Here is a 20,413-nt window from a genome sequence, read left to right on the forward strand (position 1 = left end):
GAGCCTGGTAGGCTGCAGTCCATGGGGTCCTGAAGAGTTGGACACGACTGAGCAACTTCCCTTTCACTTTCACTGGGATCCTAGGGTTTCTCTGGTGGTTCAGAAGGTAAAGAAGCTGCTTGCAGTTCAGGAGACGTGGATTCAATCTCTGGGTCAAGAAGATCCCCTGAAGAAGGGAATGGTGACCCACTCCAGTATTCTTGCCTGGAGAATGCCATGGATAGAGGATCCTGGCAGGCTACAGTCCATGGGGTTGCAAACAGTTGGATACAACTGAGCGACTAACAGATACACACACACACACACACACACACACACAGTGGGACCCCACCCACCATCCATCTAATTGTTTACTCACTCATTAGCTAATTATGCACAAAAATTAGAGGCCAGGAACAGTAATAGGTGCTTCGGACATTGAAACAAAATCAAAACCTTGCTGTCTTGAATGTCTCATTGAACAGGTTAAGTATAGACATATTAACTCTAATGATCTCTCAGATATGGAGAATGGACTTGTGGACACAGTAGGGGAAGGAGAGAGTGGGACAAATGGAAAAAGTAATGTCAGCATGTATACACTCCCATGTGTAAGATAGATAGCTGGTGGGAAGGTGCTACGTAACACAGGGAGCCTGGCCTGGAGCTCCGTGATTTCCTAGAGGGGTGGGTTGGGGGAGGGGAGGAAGGCTTAGGAGGGAGGTGATACATATGTACTTATGGCTGATTTGCATTGTTGTACAGCAGAGACCAACACAGGCTGTAAAGCAGTTTTCCCCCAATTAAAAATAATTTTTTTTTTAAAAAAAAAAGCAAACTTCTGAAATACGTTGATACTCTTCTTTTTGCACTGCCATAGGAGAGTGAATGGGGCTTCCCGGGTGCCTCAGCGGTAAAGAATTTGCCTTCCATGCAGAAGACACAGGAGATGTGGGTTCCATCCCTGGGTCGGGAAGATCCCCTGGAGAAGGGAATGGCAACTCACCCCAGTATTCTTGCCTGGAGAATCGCATGGACAGAGGAGCCTGGCGGGCTACAGTCCGTATATTGCACAGAGTCGGACAGGACCGAAGGGACTGAGCACAAGCCCGAGTAGAGTGAATGGGGTAAGTCGTAAGCTTGGATGGATGATAGCTCACGATTAAAGGCAGTTTGCCGATGACTCATGCGTATTTCAGTTTCCTCTGTGCTACCTCACGGTGCCTTTACTTCCACACCCATGGCAGTCTGTCTGGCAAGCGTGGGTCCAAGTTGGCGTCTCATCTAGTATCCCATTGTTTTCGCCCTCAGAGAAAAATGTCAGGATTGGAGAGATGTGATTTAGATAGTGTGAAAAGCATAAATTAATCATATTTTATTAACGGAGAGGTTGTTTTAAAACCAGATAATGCCGCTATCCAGCTGTCTCTGAAGTCCTGAATTGCTGCCCAATAACTCATGGAGATTTCTCAGCTTAAAATTTGATTTTCTGATAATAGATCCTGTAAGGTGTTATTTATCTCATCAGGAACAATTTTATATTAGATTTATATAAGTATATTCAAAACTTCTCATCTAGTATAGATCCATGGCAGTGGTCACTGGGTCTAGCAAATACTTATTTAGCATCTAGGCTTTCATTAAGGTGCTGAGGTGGTGGAGTCTCTGAAGGGGAGAATCCCATCACTTCCTGAATTTTGAATGCACTGAGAAGTAAAACCAACCATGGTACCTGTACTCCAAACATAATTTTATTACTGATGAAGGTTAAACTGGTAGACATAGTTAAGTGTGAAAGACAAATGGAACAGATGTGTGAAATTTGAGTATCTGATGGATTTATCTATCCAGTTATGGTAACTGACCAGGGCTGGACTCCCGGTCTGTTCCCACCACTCCAGAGAGGCAGGAACTGCTTAAGCAAGCAAAGCAAAAATTGTGTTCTCTGTTGCAACCTGAATCCAAAGAGGAAAAGCAAGAGTCAGTCCACGTTCCCTTCCCCAATGTGAGTAAGAGGGCAAAGAGACCAAGATTTACAACCTGCTAAGTTCCCTCTTCTTAGAAATAATCCTCAGAAGTAGAGGAGAAATACCCAGCCCTGCATGCAGCAGAAAAGAATTCTCAAGGAGGTGAAGAGAGTCAGAAAATATACCAGGGTTGGGAAGATCCCCTGGAGAAGGGAAAGGCTGCCCACTCCAGTGTTCTGGCTTAGAGAATATCATGGACTATACAGTCCATGGGGTCACAAAGAGTCAGACATGGCTGAGTGACTTTCATTTTCACATGTTAACAATTGTTCTAAGAGACTTTAACTTACATTAACTTGTTAACTCTCACAGTAACCCTATGAACGAGAAACTTTTCTTAATCCCACTGTACAAATTTGGAGAGGGAGGCTTACAAAAGTTAGGTAACTTTTTAAAAACAATCTGTCTCATAAGGTAAGATTCCTATAAATCAAGTAGAGTATTTCTGTGAGGGAGAAAGTGAAAAAGTGAAAAGTGAAAGTCACTAGGTTGTGTCCAATTGGACAAAGAATTTTTGAGAGTTATTGAAGGATACGGCTACCCACTCTAGTATTCTGGCCTGGAGAATTCCATCAACTGTAGAGTCCAGGCCAGAATACTAGAGTGGGTAGCCGTATCCTTCAATAACTCTCAAAACTGTGTGGTCATGGAGAATCCTGTGGCAATTCAGAAGACAGCAAGTAGATCGATTTGGAAATATAGATGCAAAGTCTCCTGCAAGTCTGAGTGTAACATAAAGATATTTCAGATATAGTAAGACAAGGGATTTTTACCAGTGGAAGAATTGCTTCAGGATGTTCTTAGTAACAATTAAGAATAGGCATGGAACTCCAGGGGCTGGGGGGTGGGCAGTGAAACTAGAAATTGGCAACATTTTAATAAATTGAGAACTAGTCACATTTTAATATAAATGCTGGAGCTTCCTTGCAGAAAAATGTCCAGTTGCCTTAGATGGTTCCCATCAAATCCTGCTACAAATTGTTGTATACCTGTTAAATTTTGCTTTGTAGTACAAATACCCTTCAACTTACTATTCTTTATCTTCTCCTTCATGGTATTAGTATTATTTTGAGGTTGATACCAAAATGAAACCTCTAGCTAGGTGGTTCCCTGCTGGTAAAAGTTTCAAGATGTGATCAAGTAGTTTGCTCTGTATTAATTTATGTCAACACATAAGAAACTAAAGTATTAAATTTTTTTGTTCTGTTTTGTTTTTCAGTTACATTGAGATATAATTGCCACATGGTACTATATAAGTTTAAGGTGTATAGCGTAATAACTTGACTTATACATTACAAAATGATCATGACAATAACTTTGGGTTTAACACCCATCACTTCATAAGCATTTGTCATTACTGTCAAATGACTAATAATCCTGAGTATCTGTGGCATGAACTGAAGCCATAAAGTTAAAATTTCTCTTTCCTACCAAAGTTTAAACAAGAGCCATAGGTATGAATTTGGAAAGGTTTTCACAACACATAGAAGTAGTTTGCTAAGGAGAAACAGAGAGACGCTGTCCATTTGTTCAGCTCTTCCTCCTAAGTGTTGTGAAAAAATTACCATTGTTGGCATCTACGGGGAATACAGGTAATTAAATTTTCCAAGTAGAGCCATAAACCTTCTTCTCGCAAAGTTACAAGTTAGGATCAAATGGTGAAAGGGAGCATTTAATGAAGTGAAAGGAAGCAATGTGATCTGTTGGTTTACAGTAATTTGTAGGTGACAATTTTATCTTGTTTTTGTTTTTGTCTACATAGGAAGACTACACTCACTCCCCTTTTTCCTTCTCTTAGGCTCTCTGCCTTTGGGTGTTACAGATTTTTCCCTACTTCAACTAACCACGTCTGAGCAGGACAGCTGACCTTCAAAAGTAAATATGATTAAAGCTGAACAAATCAGGTAATTACAATAAAAACAGGGCTTGACAAGCAACCTCTGAACAGAATTACAGTTCTGTATACACACTACACGTTCAATTAGAATGATTGAGAATGAAGAAACTAATGCCTTTACTTAAGATTTTTAGGGTGCCAACATTCTACCTTCTGCCATGGGTTAGAGAAGAGATTAGGAGGAAAGGAAAATTATAGCAATTTTATGTGGGATCACTGTCCCCTAGATGTAGAATGTTGCTAGTTTTAGAACCTGAAGGTGCCCTTCAATTTAAAAAAAATTTTATTGTATCACATTCTAAATTCTCTGTTCATATTAAAGATTGTGTTAGTGATCTATAATTACATTAGAATTCTTATTTTATGAATGTCTTATTGTACAGATTTATTACCATGTTTGTAGAGATATAACCACACAGTCTGCTATTTTGGCCAGTGGCAAATAGGTAGATAGCTGACTTGCAGAATCAAATCTGCATGTAGGCACCAAAGAAAATGTCACTTATTTATATTTTTTAGAAAATTATTCAATGACAATATAATAGCATCTTAGTTAAGAAATCAATTAAAATCAACCTTATAATTTAGTTTGTCAAACTCAATTTTATTATTTTTATTTTTCCCTCTTCTCCATGAAAATGCACAATGGACTATTTGCTTTGGCGATCTGAGGTTATAGCAACACAAGAAAATATAGTCAAGCAACTTAATTTCATTTCCTTAATCTAACATTTCCAAAAACAGCATTTTGCGGTTGTGCTTGAAAAAAAAAATCCTTTTTTCTGTATTTTGTTGTTATAAGCATTGAATTGTTCAAAGCCACTCCAGATTCCTAAATAGTCAAAATATGCTGCTACAGATATAGCCATGGGGACAATCCTTTCAAGAACAGGTTGACCAGATTGAGGTCATTATGATGTATTAATACAACAAATCTTTTCACGTACCAGTATTAACATTTTTTTATTGTCTTAAGTATAAATAAGGAGATTAGTTGAGTTTATGAGTGAACTATCTCAAGATTCACTTTTGAGAAGACTAAAATGATCATTACTCTACTATCAATTTGCTAGAGAGCTGGCAAAATGCCAGTTAAAGCCTAAAACTCTATTTTCAAACTTTTCATAATTGACACCAATGACCAAAATTCTCAGCTCAGTCCCTTGAGAGTAAAGGCAGTTCCTTTCTCTTAATTTGAAAATCTTCAGGAAATAAGTTCCTGTGGGTATGTTTTTACACAGACAAGATAACATTTGCTAAAGGCTTTTATTTATTTTCTGGTTACTTGATAAAATGTATCTCACCAATTTGATTGTCAGTTGTTTCTAAGTAAAGTCTGTGTCTTTTCCTTCATAGTCTTCGTGTTTCTAGCGGGACATAGGCAGTCAGAGTTCTGAGCCCATATCTGCTTTCCTCTTTACCGAGTCTGTTATCCTGAGCAAGTCATGGTATGGCCGTGGCTCAGGAGGCCTCATTGTTGGCACGGGTAATATTTCCTGCTGACCTATCTCACAGTTTTGTTTTATCAACTGAATGATGCTGTGTATGTGACTCTACTTTGTAAAGTCTCATGAAACGCTATGATGTCCTTATTGTGCTGTTGTACACATTTAATAAGGGCTCAATGTAGCAATGCCTACTTAATGAAGGCGATATATGTTAATGCTTAATTCGAACTTCAATTCCACCAGTGCTGCTGCTGCTGCGAAGTCGCTTCAGTCGTGTCCGTCTCTGTGCGACCCAATAGACGGCAGCCCACCAGGCTCCCCCGTCCCTGGGATTCTCCAGGCAAGAACACTGGAGTGGGTTGCCATTTCCTTCTCCAATGCATGAAAGTGAAAAGTGAAAGTGAAGTTGCTCAGTCGTATCCGACTCTTTGCGACCTCTTGGACTTCAGCCTACCAGGCTCCTCCGTCCATGGGATTTTCCAGGCAAGAGTGCTGGAGTGGGGTGCCATTGCCTTCTCCGATAGGGGCCTGTTAAACTCTCCCAATAGCTAGTTATGTGACCTTAGATAAGTGCTTTCCTTTCTCAGTTGCATCTATAAAATGGAACTGCAAAAGCCCAATTATACTCCAGATATCATTGTAAATATTAAAGTATGAGAAAGCATGCATTGATTACTATATATCAATATACCATTGCAGGATATTAGTCAAAATTATGCTTTCAACATTTTATCATGAAAGAAGTTTTAATATACGAAATCCCATATACCTACCTTCTTAATATTTTATTATACTTGCTTTATCACATATGTGTCTTTTATCAATCCATCAAGACTTCATTCTAACAAAGATATAAAATTTTAGATCTGAAAATACCTTAAACATGATAGAATCCAGCCTCTTCCCTTTATGGATTCTGGAACAAAAAGCTATAGGGTAGAAGTGACCTGCAAACTATCCACTTCTCAGAGCTGAGAAGTACTTTTTGTTGGAATGGTTTTGTTGTTGTTTAAACAGGTTTTCAAGCTTTATGGCCAGAAGTCATTTTAAGTAAAAACAAGCAGAAAAGGGTTACTTTTTCCTCAGATTTGCACTACACACTGGATATTCTATACGGAGAGTTGAGGTAAAAGATTGAAACTTGTTCCTGCGATCCAGCAAACATTTCTATGCTGCTGCTGCTGCCAAGTCGCTTCAGTCGTGTCCAACTCTGTGAGACCCCATAGACGGCAGCCCACTGGGCTCCGCCATCCCTGGGATTCTCCGGGCAAGAACACTGGAGTGGGTTGCCATTTCCTTCTCCAATGCATGAAAGTGAAAAGTGAAAGTGAAGTCGCTCAGTCGTGTCCGACTCTTTGCGACCCCATGGACTGCAGCCCACCAGGCTCCTCTGTCCGTGGGATTTTCCTGGCAAGAGTACTGGAGTGGGGTGCCATTGCCTTCTCCGAGCATTTCTATAAGTACCTCTATATTTGGGTGACCATCCTCTTGTTCTAAACCTTCCCATCATTAGCTAAGTACTAGCATGTGAAAAATTGCATCTGTCAGAGATGTAAAAATAATTATGCCCACCTTGGTCTTTTCTACTTAATAATTTGGGCCACGGATTAGTAACCTTTGTTTTGCCTGCTGTGCAGTCATAAATTACTTTTATAGATCAAGAGAATTTGAACTTTCAAAACTGCTGTTTTAGCTCAAAATGTTATGATTTAGATATTCTATTTATGTGAGAGGAAACTAATGACAACTCTCGTAAGCAATTTTTTTTTATTCCTCATTCAAATTCTTGCCTTAGCATTCGGTTTCTTATCTCAAAATAGTAATATGTCCACAGAGGAGAGTTTGACTATGTATGTAGTCACTGTGCATTTAAATAATCATAAAAGGATTAGTACAGGACTTCAATAGTAATGGAAATGGTCTGCAGTCTCATCACACTGCCGCTCTGACCACTTAATGTATGTGGATTTCAAGAGACTCATTTGGAATCTTTTTAAATCACATTCAACCTTATATTATGATATTTGGAAAGTTAAATAATCATGTTGATTTATTTCCCTTGCATGAGAAAAGGCTGATACATTTTCAAATATCAATTTAAAGGTGACATGAGATAAACTTTCTAGATTACTATTATTTTTTCTAGGTTATTCACCTAAGAAGAAGCAGAAGTCCATACAAACATGAAATGAATAGCTTTCCTTAAACTACTATTGTTTTATAGTTTGAGTGCTTATTATTTAATAATTTAAAATATGACAGTTATTTTGATTTAGTTTATTTTTGCCATTGCAGGCTGTAATAGTTAATAACTGGTTCTGTACTATGGAGTATAGGTACTTAATATAAAAGCAACTTTAAATAATAAATATATAGTCATTCTGACACATGCACTTTACTACTCCATTTAAAATGTCTAAAGTATAAAAGATTTATTTGAAATTTTGTTGTTTTTATATTTCTTCATCTGACCAATATGATAAAATGATTTGTCAGGATATCTTACAATCCTTTAAAACAGCAAAAGCCATTTTTCTCATAAACTCCAAAATATTCCCACGTAAGTAAATGCTGTGGATTATTGATTTTATTTTGCTGTTGGGGAAATCAAGGCATTAGCATAGGTCAAGTAGTACTTGACCATAGACTAAAAATTACTCATGAAATGCATGGAAAATTGTTTGAGAGTGCCGATCTTCCAGCAGGCAGAGTATCGTTCCATTAGATTTCAACACATTCATCTTAAGGATAACCCATTACTTGTCCTTTGGAAGCATCATTCAAGAAAAGCAGCACAAGAGAAAATCTGTATCTCTCCTTAGCCCATAGCATTGTGTTTATCATTAACATAAAAAGCAAGTGATAAATGATTATTGAGTCACCAAACATGAAGCAATGAATGAATAGCAGAAAAGAGGAACAAATGAGTGAAAAGACAGTCTGAGTGTATCCATACTCAAAGCATTTATACATGGATTTGGAAGAAGTGCATTGCTTTGAATTATAACAGTTTTTTTTTTCCTCTCCCATTCTTTCTTACTGTATTTATATTAATGGCAACCATGCTTGAAAGAGAAAGAGCAATATTGACTGTCCTTTATATCATACCCTCTGGTCCTGCTTACGGGAAATCATCCACTATGACCATAGCATGGTCTGAAAGGAAATAAGTGATGGGGAAAAAAAAAAAAAAAATCTGAAATTCTGGCAGGGTGCCAACTGAATACCATGTCTAATAATGTCATCTGAAAGCTAGAAAGTCTGTATTTCTTCAGGCATCACATCCTTCAGTAGCATTAAAGATGAGAAATGACATGGAGAAATAAAGTTTCTAAGTAGAGTACCTTGGGTTAGTTATCTGACTGTCAGAACCACACCACTCCAAAATAAGGTAGGAACTTCCTAGAACTTTCTAAGACTAGAGCAGTGTATAGGGAAGGAAAGCTCTCTGACTTCGATTTTAGGCTGATTTCCTTGTTAGGTACTGCATAGTGGTTTTCTCCTTCTAACTTTGTGATGGCAGACATCTGGGCATGGGCCAGTAGAAGCAAGATCTATGACTAAGATCTTGCAACACAGTTTCCTTGGGAAATAATATTTGTTCATGTAGAACTTGCTAATTCTCTTTGGTTGGGTGCAATGGAAACAAAAACATTACTGTTAATTAATCTGTTTGCAATTCTATTCTGGTCCACGGCTCCAAGAAATGCATCTCAGAAGTTGGTGAATATAGTAGCCATTAATTAGCCTTAAGCTTTTGTATTTATCCTAATTCAAAGCACTCATCTCTGAGTATTTTGTGCCTGTCCCACACAACTGATGATCCACTTAACTTTCCAGTTGTCTTTCAAGTTCACTTCCTTTTTTCTATGTATTATAGTCCTTCACCTTTGAAAGTCTAACAGAATGCTGTTTATTAATCTCACGCTATAGTGCTTTGGTCTTCTGTTTGTTTATGTGATGTCACTGGTAAAGTGCATGCTGAGACATCATATCAGAAAGAAAGGGGGGGAGGGGGAATCTAGACTTGACCCAGAGGATCTGACAGCAAAACATATGAGCTAACCTTCCCTCTTACAGCCTTTATCTGGGACATTCAGCATGAAATGAAGTGATGACCTATATAGTTTGACTGTACTGTATCTCAGGATGCAAACTTTGATCAAGTATTTTTCTTCTGTGTAATGAAGATTGGCTTTCTATGAGGAATTTTACCTATCTTTTGGAAGGTAAAAGTTTTCACACCTTTTAGAAAAAAATCCTTCTAGTAGCTATATGACATCTATTTATAGAGGCCACGCAGAGTATTCAAGAGAAATAAGACTTCCCATTGTCATCATTTTTTTCCTCTTCCTTCAATAAATTCAGCTCCTTACAAAAGCATTGCTCTTGATGTTATTATTTTTAGTATTCTAGTGAAGAAAAGAGAATCTTCAGTGCTCCTTAAGTGTCCATAATAAATGAGAACATTTGAAATGGTAATTTGAGTGAAATTTGTGTCCAGTATTTAGACTGTTGGGCTCCCCTGATGGCTCAGACAGTAAAGAATCCTCTGTTACAGTGAAGCTAGAACTCTTCCAGTGAGAAGAGGCAGGGTACCACTGAGGGGTCCACTTGCTTGGTGGAGGAATGTATTCCTTCAAGATGCCTTATTTCAATAAAATTATAGTTTGTTTTTGCTTGTTCATTGACTTGCTTGCTCATTTTAGAAAGTCCAACTGTTCCAGTTCTCTCACAATACAGGTGGCGAAACTGAATTCTAGAAAGCAAGGTGGGATCTCACAGGTGCTGAGTGTCCTCTGTTTTACCACCAGCTGATTCTTAAACTCTGGGTCTAGGTGTTCTATGAGTGTACAAGAGATGGTTTATTTTAAATATTCGACAAAATGACCTGTCATCTAATGTATAAAGGTCTTCGAGTAACAAAAGACAGCCAGAGAAGGTTGAACACCCAGCCAATGAAACAAAGGCTCTTTGCTCAGGAACTCCGTATCAGTGACGTCTATTGTCCCTGAAGTTCCTGGGTCTAATGGGATGCTACTGTGGCCGCAGCTCACTGCGGGGAATAATTCTGCTGAGTCTCGTGCTACGAGTGCCAGGGACCCATGGGGACCCAGAAATGGAAAAGCAACAGGAATATGTAAGATGCCCGATGGATGCTTATCTCATCAATACCAGAGACATTTGTGCAATTCCCATAAAATTTCTGGTATGATAAAACTGTTTCTCAGTACTTTAAGCTCTGCTCACTTTTAAATATCTAGGATTCTTACCTTTTTTCTGCTATTCTAAGTATGTATGCAATAGGTTACATATTCCTACATTCCCAGTGGTTATGACTCACCAATATATGTATTCCAATGTCTAGCTCCTCAAATTACCTCTGGTATGGAGGATTTTCATAAGGGTTTACCTCTGTAATTGATGTTTAAATACTATTATTTTTTAATATAATACTTAATGTGATTTTTCAAAGTACTCAGAAGCCAGATTCCAGTTATCCTCAGGCTTACACTGATGGTTAAGAATTCACAAATTGCATTTGTACCATCTTTAGAAACCTCTATTTTTTCTTGTTAACTTGTGATTTGTTGGAAAAAGCAAGGTGGGTTCCCAGCTTCTGGGTGATTTTAAGAAGTTTTAAAGCTACACTATATTACCCATGCTACTGAGCTATTCTACTTCATCTATCTAGGCAAATAGACATGAAAACAGACACTCTCATTTAAGTCACGTGAAAGAAACTTACCAAAAAGGGTAAGTTTTTTTTTTCCTTTTATGTCCTTTGTGCAAACTCAAAACTCATCCTTTTCTACAAACTCAAAATTCTAGAGTCCTTTTACTAGAATAATCCACCTCTTTGCAGAGTGAGCCATGCTGAACACAATACTGTTCCCAGGAAAAAGAGTTCCATGATTAACTAAGGAAAGACAACAAAGGGAGAGCTTGATAAACACTTGAATCTCAACAATAAGCAGGTTTATTTGTTTCAGGTTTCCTCCATGGGTTTATTCAGTTTTCCTTTTTTGGTAACTGTGCTTGGGGTGACTATAAGGAGACAGATAATCCATGCAAAAATTTCCAAATTTAATTGGGCATATAACATTTTTAAAAAGACATATCTTAGAGATGCAGGGTCTTGTAGAATAACTTTGAAAAAACTTTGACCAACCCTTTCCTAACCCAGCATCCTATTTAATTTCTTTCATGAATATTTTTAAATGTGCTATTTAATTATTTTTCTCTTCATGTTCAGTGAAAAAAATAAAAATGGAAATATTAGTTGCTAAGTCATGTCCAATTCTTTGGGATCCCATGGACTGTAGCCCACCAGACTCCTCTGACCATGGAATTCTCCAGGCAAGAATACTGGAGTGGGTTGTCATTCCCTTCTCCAAGGGATCTTGGAACCCAGGTCTCCCGCGTTACAGGCAGATAGTTTACTCTCTGAGCACCTAAATGAGTTTCTGATTTGTTGCTAATAATGGAAATTATCATGTGCAACCATTTACATTTTCTGGATTCTGTTCGAGATCTTGTAAACCTGAAAAAGGACTAGAACTTGAGTGATATGGACCAAGGTCACCTTCAGTTCTAAAGGGCAATTATAATAGAAAATCATACACTTTTCTGAGTTTTTCTTTAATTTTCTTCTTGGTGAGTTTGTATATCTTCCATGAAGTACGTCCATGGTAGAAAGCACCCATGCTAGGGATTTCAAAGTGTTATCACAAGTATTGATTACTTGAAATGTGTTGTGATTGGGATATGACTGAAACCCTTCATTCTGAAACTATTCCTGAGATGGACAAGGAAGGTGATTTATTCAGTAATTACATGGAAAAACTTGTGCTTTGGAAGGAAGTTGGGAGTGTTCAGAGATTTATAGGTTTGGGGTACACCATTTCTGGCAATTTAGGTTGTGAATTTTGTTAGGTATTGTTAGAGAGCCTATGCAATTCCTTAAATGCTAATCTTATTCCTGAAAGACCACTTTAAGTAATGGTGGACCTCTTCTGAAAGGATTTTTAAACTGTGTAAATCAGCTCTAGAATAGCAGTGGTTTTATGGTTTGCACCAGTGATGTCTTTACTGCATCTTATCCACAAATTCACCCTTCAGTACCAGCCCCTTGATAACTATTCGACTCAGCCATTTGTCTCACACAGCGGCCACAATGGAAAGCTCCGTCAGAGGAGGGCACAGTAGAGACAAGGCAGGAGGGAGAGGATTGTTTCCTTCCTGGTCCTAGCAGGTGTGATTTTGCACTTTCCTGCCCGTGTATGTGTTCAGTCAGGAGGGCAGCTGTGTGGGGCCATCAGCAGGTGCCCTGCCCATTCTGTGTCCAGGGTGGACTGTTCCTCCAGGACCTCACAACCTGGGCTGGAGCTTGGGATGACGCCGTGGGTCTTCCCAATGCAGCAGCCATGCTCCAAACTCCTACTGACCAGCTGTCCTCTGGCCCAGCTTGAGTTGGATCAGCCGGGCTCACTTGCCTGCAGCCCAGAGGCTTGTTGGTCCCTCCCAGAGCGGGTATCACGTACTCCTGGTCTCACATCATGACAGTGCCCAGCTCCCTTCCAGGCCTGCCCATGAGCTTTGGCTTGCTTACACCCTGAAGATTTTCTTCTTGCTTACACCTGCCTGGGAAAACCAGTACATATCTCTGCCATACGGTGGAAGGAAATCACACCTTCTCCGATGAGGTCAGAATCTCTGCCTTGGGAGAGGGCTTCACTTCCAAATTTGTCCTTTTTTGAGTTCTTTCTCATCCCTAGGAAACCTGTCAGAATCATCTTTACATCTTTGTACTAACTTTTCTAAGATAGTTCAATAATTCTTAATATTAAACACTTCTTTTTTAATTACTCAGATATCTCTCTTTAAGTACATGAGCTATCTCTCCTGATTGGACCCTCACTAATACTAAAAAAGATATCTAGCCCTAGTTCCCTAGAGAGGGAAAGTACCATAATGGATATAGCTCCTGTTTTCCTTCCACAATTCACGTACTAGATCTGCCCCTTAGCAGTAGAATCACCTCTCATAGTCTCTCATGAGCCTCTCATAGCTTCATCCTTAAAGCCCACCAAGATGAGAAAACCTAACAATTTCATACACATGGAATGTACGAAATCTACGTGGAATAGTGACTGTAACATGGTACGTACTAAACACATAGCAGATAACGTACTAGCTAAGTGAGTTCTTCATTAGGATCCTCTTTCCAAAAAAAAAGAAAAATAAGAATGTCATAGCTATTTTTGTATTCCTTTATATAAATTTTATAAAGAGTAGAGAGAAAATATAATAATTACTCTGGTATAAAAATATTCACATATATGAGTAGGGAGAGAAAATACTAGCTCTTTCTGATAAGAAGACTCAACTTCATGAGAATTCTTTAACTGTGGTTAGGGACGCAGCTCTTAAGTCTTGAAAGTCAAAGTGTAGAAAGGAGGGCTGTTTTACAAGGAGAAGTGTTTATGGAATCAAGAGTGCTGAAATCAGAATCTGAAGAAAAAAGAAGCCAGGTTCTGCAGGTAAATATCCACAGCATCCTTGCAGCTCCGGCCGCTGTCAGGGTTAGCTGATAATAACTAACAGGTGCCCCATTTCCCAGAGAACTGCCCTGAACTGTACCACTGTATTCCCTTCTTGAGGGGTAGAGCCAGTCTCTGCTGAAAGTTGACTGATCTGGTTGTAAGAGTCCTGTGGCCCCTGCTCCTGAAACTTAGCTTCAGAGCTTTCCATGGGACCCGTCTGAAAATAGTGGCCTTCACCCTCCCAATCCTGCTACCCTGAGTCCACTTCTCTCCTAGAAAAGCACACAAACACGAGGTAAACTGTGGAAGGCACTTCTCTTTGAGGCCCCCAGTGAGCTTATGCTTGCTTCTTCAAGCCCTGTGTAGCCCTCTCCTGCATTTACATTGAGCTGGGCCTGGTGTCAAGCTTTGGCTGACGGGATGTTCAGTTCAGTTCACTCACTCAGTCGTGTCTGAATCTTTGCGACCCCATGGACTGCAGCACGCCAGGCCTCCCTGTCCATCACTAACTCCCAGAGCTTACTCAAACTCGTGTCCATTGCATCAGTGATGCCATCCAACCATCTCATCCTCTGTCGTCCCCTTCTCCTCCCGCCTTCAATGTTTCCCAGCATCAGGGTCTTTCCAATGAGTCAGTTCTTCACATCAGGTGGCCAAAGTATTGGAGTTTCAGCTTCAGCATTAGTCCTGATGGGATGTTAGTAAGCATAATGCAAACAGAGGTTTGCTAAGCTTCATGCACTGGAATGTGTCACCTCGGAGCTCCTTCTAGGAACCTAGTTGCTCCCTGTGAGAAGCACAAACCACGTGAGGAGTCAAGTGGATGAGGAACAGGGCATTCTCAGAAGTTTTATGTGAGTTCACAACAGCCAGCCAGCATTCACTGCCAACCAGGCGCAGGAGTCCAGTCAGGTAACACAACAACAAGAAATCCACTGAGCTAAGCTCAGGTAACCAGAAGATAACGAAAGATACTTAAATGGTCAAAATCTGGAAATCTTTTATAGTGCATGCTGAGTAGCTTCAGTCATATCTGACTCGTTGTGACCCCATGGACTATAGCCCGCCAGGCTCCTCTGTCCATGGGATTCTCCAGGCAAGAGTACTGGAGCGGGTTGCCATTTCTTCCTTTCCTCCAGGGGATCTTCCAGACCCAGGGATTGAACCTGTGTTTCTTTCATCGCCTGCACTGGCGAGTGGGTTCTTTAGCACCACCTGGGAAGCCCAGACAATTGCTCTTACTTTACCCTATATTCAATCCTCCTAATCACTAAAATTTATCAGTATTTCTGTCTCTGTTTTACACAGGCCTGGCTAGATATCTTAATTTCCCTTTGTATTTTGCTTGCCAGTCAGTTCAGTGAGTCATGGCAAATTATGATAGTACATTTTCACATTTACTTTCTAAGTCTCAAAATTACTCATTTTTTAATACGTTAAAGCATTTCAGCCTGACTCTTGAAAATGAGCACTAAAGTTGCAAGGCAAAGTGGTTATCTAACAGGCAGTGCCTTCTAAGCGGTGAACTGTCTGCTCTAGGTAAGCCTTCATTAGCCCCATTTCTGAAATGGTACCTACTGACCTCCTCTTTATATTTGGCTAAACAATAAAAGCTTGGTTCCAGGTCCCATTTATATTTATATTGTACTCTTCTTATATTTATTTTAAGGATTACACAGTTGTTATTACTTCTAACATTTTTAAGGTAATGAGTCAGTCCTATTTATATTTTCTTTTTCTCAAGTAGCTGCTCAATAATATGAAGAAAAATTCATCCCAATTATAGTAACAATTCTAATAAGTGTATGAATCTGCATAAAATATTTTAGTATGCAAATAAATGCATAGCTATATGTTTATGTATAGTTAATAAATACACGTGTATATGTGCATATGTTAATGTATATAATTAAATGAATAAATGTTAAGGGACAAGTAGAGGCTCTTGTTTGCTGAAATCAGTGCCACAGTCATAGCCAATATGTTACCCACATATGGGTAGTGAATATAGCCTGAAAAGCTCTGATAACGTTTCTGAACTACACATCCAAATAATGAACAACAAACAGTCACAGTAAAATTGTCTGCAAGCATTAACTTGTACTAAAGGCACCAGCCTGCTTAGGAACAAAGACGGCACTGTGAGAACCTTTCTTAACAGAAGATGAAGTAGTAAACACATCTTTAGACATATTTTTTTCCCTCAGACAAAGCTTCTGTTACCACATTATCTTGTCAAGTTGTATGAAGTTTGGATGGATCAATACTTACATAGGTAACTTCTAAGGCACACCTGGCCTTCCAGGAGGTGACATGTTAATTAAATAGATAGCATTCTTTTTCCTAATGTACAAACGCTTGAATGTTAGTGCTTCTTTCGGATCCCTTAGCCTCTGTTTTAATACTTTTGTGAGCTTGAGGGCTAAACCCAGCCAAGAAACCTAGTAAAATGTAATAATTTGGGAATGTTAATAGCGATATTTTGGCGAAAGAGAAAAATGAAAATTTTTCCTTTGATCTCATTTGGCCTCTTTTGCTTACCGCAAAGTATGAGGTGTGTCTCTGAGTCTTAAAACAGATATTTTGTAAGTTAGTTTGGTTTTGAAAAATATTAAGAATCTTGTCTAATACCAGACTCACACGTTTGTGATTTCCTAAGCCAGAATGTCAAATTTGGCTGGTTTACAGATCTTCAGGGCAGGAGCAGTTCAGGATCAATTTTATTGTGGCTTATGAACGTGAAACATCCAACCTACCTAAGAAGGTTTCCCTTTGAGAAAGCAATGCCCTCACTAAATCCCACATCATTTTTTTTAAACCATGGAAATAAGAATACCATTATTTACTTTCAATTATATAATCCAAAGAGTGTAGAATTTGAAGCAAAAACTGTGTCGAATCACACTGATGCCACTTAGTAAATGAAAATTCTTGAAAATCTTACTTTCTGAGATTCAACTTCATCAGCTAAAATAACAACAAAATTCCAAAATAACTTTAAGACTATGTTAAACATGTTCAAAAATATGACTTATTTTTCTTTTGTCTTTTAAAATGGCCATTATTCCCTTTCACAGGAAAAATGAGACTTTCATTTTCATTTTTAATTGGTAAATTTTTATTCTACTTTCTAAAATTCAAAGAAGTGATTAAATAGAGGACTGTCCCTATTGTTTCTCTAATTTCTAATTTTGTTGCAAAGCAGGAAGTTATGAATATTTTATTCATTATTAACATTACTAATAATTGATGATATGTGGATTAAAGAAGTGAAGTTATATTAGCAAATATTTAAAGCAATAATAGTCTATTAGAAAGAGTGGAAAAAGATGTATACTAATGAAATACTAGTGAAAGTTTTTGTTTGTACAACTTTTCAGGAAAACATTTTGTCAATGGGTATCATGGGCCATCAAAGGACACCATGCAAAAATATTTATTATAATGCTCTTTATTATGCAAAAATTTGGAAACAAAATTATCTAACACAACTATATTAAAAAAAAAAATGGTCCATCTATATGTCAGACATTTAGTTAGTCATTTTAAATATTTTCCAAAGAAATGAAAAGAAAGAGAACTAAAGCACTCATGATATAGTACTAAGTTAAAAAATAAGTTTGCAAAACAGCATAAATATAAAGAATGAATATACTTTTGCTCCACCTTTCAAAAGAAGGAAAATAACCAAAACCACTCTATGATATGATATTTTTCTTTATTAATACATGCTAATTCTAATGGCATTTGAAATTAAAATCTCTTTCTCCTAAACTCCATATGCTACTGAGAATATATAGTTTTCTGTGTTTTGTTTTGTTTACTGTGGATCATTTTCAGTCCAGGGTATCTTCCCAACCCAGGGATCAAACCCAGGGATCAAACTCAGGTCTCCTTCACTACAGGCGGATTCTTTACTGTCTGAGCCACCAGAGAAGTCCCTTTAAAAGGTGCATAACTAAAGCATTTAAGGTGTAATATTTTTATCATACTCCCCCCAATTTTTTTTCTATTATGAAGTTGTACCTATAAAAACCTTGGACACAGTGTTTAGTAGCTGTGTTGAAAAATTATTTCCTTCTTCTCCCAACCCATAAATATGAATATTTTCCCAAGAATTTATCTTCAACCATTTCTTCTCCAGTTATTCTCTCTTCATTCACTATCAGATTAAAACTTCCAGCTTCAACTAAAACCTTAAAACAAATGACAACCTGGGCTGACTTGTCTCCCAGGATACAATCCAGGAGCAAAGTGTGTGTGTGCGTTGCTGTGTCAGTCTGTGATGCTATTTGATTGCTAACAGATCTCACATGAGCTCTTTCATATCCCACCTAGTCTCATCCCTCTTTCTGTGATTTCTATTTTTGTGGATGACATCACCCTCTTCCCCGTGATTCAGTTTTTAACTATTGGCATTTCATAGGGCTCCTCTCTTTTCTTCTCAAATCTACCAGCTCCTTTCCAGAGTTTTCTCTGCAGTTTCTCTCATCTCCCTGATATGTGCCCAAGTGAGGCCATTCACTGGTCTCATATTAAACTAGGATATGTGATCAAGATGCAAGAACTGACCTTAAAAAAAAAAGCATCTAACAAAGTTATTGGTATAAGTAGAGAATGATTATGCATTAATGAATTCAAAACTAATTGAATTCCTTCTGGGATGGCATTTAAAGATGATTAAGTTATGTTTGTCTTTGGGGAGAAAAGAAGAAATAGACAGACATAAATAAAGATAAAAATATTAATAAAATTAATAATAAGAATGAACAGTGCTGTGCTAAGCCTTTGACACATATTAACTCCTTTCATCTTTATGATAACCCTGTGTGTTAGGAATGATGAACTTCAGGCTCAGAGAATTTGAGTGATCTGTTGAAGGTTACAAGGCTAAGTGTCAAAGTAGAGATTTAAATATAGGTTTTTTTTTTTAGCATAGAAACTGCAGTGCAAGCACCTGTGTGATTGGGAGAGTCATGCACGTGTTTACTGAAAGTCTCTCAGCCATGCTCGTCAGATACAGTGATACATGCTTATAATGAATAATCTAAGATAGAGTTGTAAGTAACAAAATAAAACAATAAAGATGTTATTAATTATTCATGGATAATACAAGTGTCATTTCGGGTAAGGGAGAATGGATGCTGTTTCAGAGAGAGTGAAAGAGAGAGAAAGGGAGAGAGAGAAAGTTGTTTAGTCACTCAGTTGTATCCAGCGCATTGGTGACACCATGGACTTCTCTAAGCAAGAATACTGGAGTGGGTTGCCATTTCCTTCTCCAAGGGATCTTCCCAACCCAGGGATTGAACACACATCTCCTACATTGGCAGGTGGATTCTTTACCACTGAGTCAACATTATTTACTCGTATTCTGAACCCCATTTACTTCCAGAAGTATATAAGCATGCAATTGACAATAGTTCAACTTCTTTTTTCTTTTTTTAATTTTGCTTTTATGTGCCAGGAACGATAGCAAAGGTCAAACCCTATTCTTAATTCGCACTTCCTGATTGAATATGTCTCTTAAAAAAAAATACAGCTAAAATTCGGAACACTGGTTAGGAAGGCGGGGTCCTGGTTTCCTTTCTCTAGTCTGTCACTAAGTTGTCACATGGCTTGCAGTGAGTCACAAACAGTCTATTCTGTTACCTTTAAAAATAGAAAAACCAATAAGTGGCTGAAATATTCTATTGCATGACTACTTATCACACTTGTGAAGATAATTTTAAGAGAAGGTGATACAAAATTATAGCAATATTATAAAATATAAAATTTGAATATGCTAGAAATTAAAATATCATTTATCTTATGCTACAGTATTAATCTCAAAATTGACTTTAGAAATAGACTCTGCCCCTATCTCCTCACTTTAACAGTGAGAAATCAGGTCCACAGAAACGAAATTAGCAGCCCTGGTTCACAAAGTTGGTTCATGTCACACCACCCAGGTCTTCTGATATTTGAATGAGTATTTTTCCCAGCCTACTTCTCTCCCACTACTTAATTCATAAACATCTTCACGGAACCTTATAAAATGAACTCTGGGTGATTAAAATTGTAGGCAGGATTCTGGGCCCCATACATGCCTGGGAAAATGCTACGTCTATAACTGGAACTGAGTACTATTTCCTGAAGGGCAAGTGAAGTGTAATAAAAGAAAAAGGGAACTTGTACTAAAAGGTCGATCTGTGGCTCTAACAATCTTCTTTGGTGGCTCAAAGGGTAAAGGATATGCCTGCAATGCAGAAGACCTGGATTCGATCCCTGGGTCAGGAAGATCCCCTGGAGAAGGGAACGGCTACCCACTCCAGTGTTCTTGCCTGGAGAGCTCCTTGGACAGAAGAGCCTGGTGGGTTAGGGGGTCGAAAACAGTCAGACACGACTAACACTTCACTTCAATAATCTACTAAAATTATTATTAAATCCCTTAGGATGCTTCTGCTTACACAGGAAGGAAATCTCAAGTTTAACATACTCTAAAAAATAATATTAGAGAAAGTTCTTGAAGATACAAAA

The sequence above is a fragment of the Bubalus kerabau genome, chromosome 3, assembly GCF_029407905.1.
Source record: "Bubalus kerabau isolate K-KA32 ecotype Philippines breed swamp buffalo chromosome 3, PCC_UOA_SB_1v2, whole genome shotgun sequence".
Taxonomy (NCBI): domain Eukaryota; kingdom Metazoa; phylum Chordata; class Mammalia; order Artiodactyla; family Bovidae; genus Bubalus; species Bubalus kerabau.